Source organism: Theropithecus gelada, chromosome 12 (genome assembly GCF_003255815.1).
Source record: "Theropithecus gelada isolate Dixy chromosome 12, Tgel_1.0, whole genome shotgun sequence".
Lineage (NCBI taxonomy): Eukaryota > Metazoa > Chordata > Mammalia > Primates > Cercopithecidae > Theropithecus > Theropithecus gelada.
Genome location: NC_037680.1, coordinates 53,720,498 through 53,723,558, shown reverse-complemented (window position 1 = coordinate 53,723,558; position 3,061 = coordinate 53,720,498). Strand labels below are relative to the sequence as shown.

Here is a 3,061-nt window from a genome sequence, read left to right as displayed (position 1 = left end):
CAAACTCCTGGGCCCAAGCCATCTGCCCACCTCGGTTTCCCAAAGTGCTGAGATTACAGGCATGAGTCACCACAGTAGGCCTATAATGGAAAATTTTTATCATACACAAGAATAGAAAGACTAATTCAGTAACCAATCCCACAGCAACAAAGATCATCACTTCATAACCACTCTTATTTCATCTACACCCATTCACTTTTCTCTTTACCTCAACACCCAATGGATTCTTGTGAAGCTGCCCAGCTATATTATTTGATCTGTAAATATTTTAGTATTTATCATGAAAGGGAAAGACTTTTTAAAAACATAATCCTGATCCTTTTGTAGTTCATAAGCGTGATGATTGGGTGTTCACATGCATCCATGAGATGTGCCACCCTTGAACCTTGTTATGTCATCAGCACATTACCCGTCTGACATGAAAAATAATAATAATACCAATACCATTAGCATACCTTAAACATTAACAAGAATTCCTTAATATCATAAAATGACCAATGTTTGTGTTTCTTTCATTTTCTCCTTTTAAAAAAATAGTTTAATATATTTTAATAGCAAACTTACAGGAATAGCCCAGAAGACAGACATTAAAAACCTGTACTTGCATGTAGGACAACTCAGAAAAGTACAGTGAATGCACAGAATCGACTGTATTATCAAATGCTACTAACATTATTTAGTTGCCATGAATAAGAAATTTGCTTGTTTTTAAAAAGTCCAAATGCTGGCATTGTCCAGAAAATTTTAACAGGTTTATTTATATTGTTATAAAGTTGAACTGCTGGCCAGGTGCAGTGGCTCATACCTGTAATCCCAGCATTTTGGGAGAGTGAGGCAGGCAGATTGCCTGAGGTCAGTAGTTCGTGACCAGCCTGGCCAACATGGTGAAACTCTGTTTCTACTAAAAAATATGAAAATTAGTCGGGCATGGTGGCGGGTGCCTGTAATCCCAGCTACTTGGGAGGCTGAGGCAGGAGAATCGCTTGAACCCAGGAGGTGGAGGTTGCAGTGAGCCGAGATCGCGCCGTTGCACTCCAGCCTGGGTAACGAGAAACTCCGTCTCAAAAAAAAAAAAAAGTTGAACTGCTGAAACTTGTTCACTGAAACATTTTGACTTGCATTAATGCTTTGTGTCCTTGCATTTTTTAAATTTGTTATTGATACACAATAGTGCATATTTTTATTGTACATGTGAAAATTTGACACATTCATATAATCAAACCTGTGTCCCTGCATTTATATTAAAAATTCATACACAAATGAATATGGAGAAATTGCCAGTACCTGATTTCTGTCTTCTGTTTTTCCACTTGTTGTCATTGTATGTAGGTACCATTTGACCTCATGGGGAAAAAAATCTAACATTCACAACTACCAGTGTCAGGAGGAAGAGAGAGAGAGAAGAATGAAATGTTTTCCATCACAGTGAATTCTTTTTTTTTTTTTTTTTTTTTGAGATGGAGTCTCACTCTGTCGCCCAGGCTGGAGTGCAGTGGCCGGATCTCAGCTCACTGCAAGCTCCGCCTCCTGGGTTTACGCCATTCTCCTAAGCATGTTCTTCACGTACGTTATGTGCTAGCTGGATGTCTTTTGCCATAATTGTTACACATGTGGCATGGAGGACACATAGGTTGTTGTCTTCAAAAAGGCCAGCCAAATAGTCCTCCCTTGCCTCCACAAAGCACCAATGGCTGTGCTCTGGAAGCACAGATCTGTTTTGAAATCCTGAGAAATTTCTTGCACCAGATGCTGGAAGGGAAGTTAGCAAATCAGGAGTTGATAGACTTCTGATAATATTTAATTTTATAGAGTACCACAGTAGCAGTGCAGCAGTATCTCAGTGACGAAGTTTCTCCAGCACTCTAGTAGAGGTTGAACTCTTGCAGGTGACTTTTGTATCCAGTAACTTCCTGAATGCTTTACCACTGATAGCTTTGTGGGCCATAGTATGGAAATCTTTCTTACCTCCTTCTCTTTCCACTGGAGCTCAGTGAGCTAGAGGCAGCTTGTAATCTCTCTCTCTGTCTGACAATTTGGTCATTAAAGATTTATTTGCAGTTGTTTTTTGTGTGTGTGTATCCCAAGGTAGTATGTTCCGCTAGGAGTATACAGTCAAATTACTGGGTTCTAATATCACTGATAATCAAAATATTAAAACAGTTGAAACCAATCAGAATGGACAGCCCCCTGCTATGATCTAACCCTTTAGTTACTGGCCCATAAGGATGAGGCACGGTGGGAAAGGGTGATATCTCAGGGCAGCAGTAGTTCACCAACCTATATGTTGTTTCACAACCCAACATTGTTTCAGTGTTTTGTTTTGTTTTGTTTTGTAACCGTGTCTCTGCTCTGTCACCCAGGCTGGAGTGCAGTGTGAACATAGTTCACTGCAGCCTCAACTTCCTGGGCTCCACCTCAGCCTCCCAGTAGCTGGGACTACAGACATGCACCACCACGCCTGGCTAATTTTTCGTAGTTCACCCCGTTGCCCAGACTGATCCTAAACTCCTGGCCTCAAGTGATCTTCCTGCCTTGGCCCCCGAAAGTGCTGGGATTATAGGCATGAGTGACCACACCCGGCCTGTTTCAAACACTGGGAATACTATCCTCTGCATACTGACTTGTTACAAACCCTGGTGTCTTTTAAGTTCCTTTCTAGCTCCAACAGGAATGTAAATAGTCACTTAATGGAGATACCCTTTTCCTGCTTCCTTACACTAGTAGTCTTTATATACATAAACACACACACATATAAACTTTACAATAACACAAATGATTATTTCCTATAATTCTGGAAGTTCTGGCAAGTAAAATAAACAACAAAATAGAAATATGAGTTACGACTATTAGGAGATGAAATTATTAATATTTAGAACAAATATAATTAGATACCTAAAACAAAACTAACAAAAAATAAGAATAAGCAAATTATGAGTACAAACTTGTAGGCCAAACAAGTCTAAAAATCTATTGTGGTGGGGCCAGCTACAGTGCTAGCAGACCTGGATCAATTAGTAATTATAAATGAAGTTAAATATAATTAAATATATAATTTAAATGT

The 3,061-nt window shown here is 39.3% G+C and overlaps 1 non-coding gene across 1 annotated transcript; it reads left to right on the top strand.

The window, feature by feature from the left end:
- Positions 1 to 315: 315 nt before the first annotated feature.
- Positions 316 to 419, top strand: LOC112636827. Its single transcript, XR_003122299.1, has one exon. It is a non-coding gene; the product is annotated as a small nucleolar RNA U13 (small nucleolar RNA).
- Positions 420 to 3,061: the final 2,642 nt, after the last annotated feature.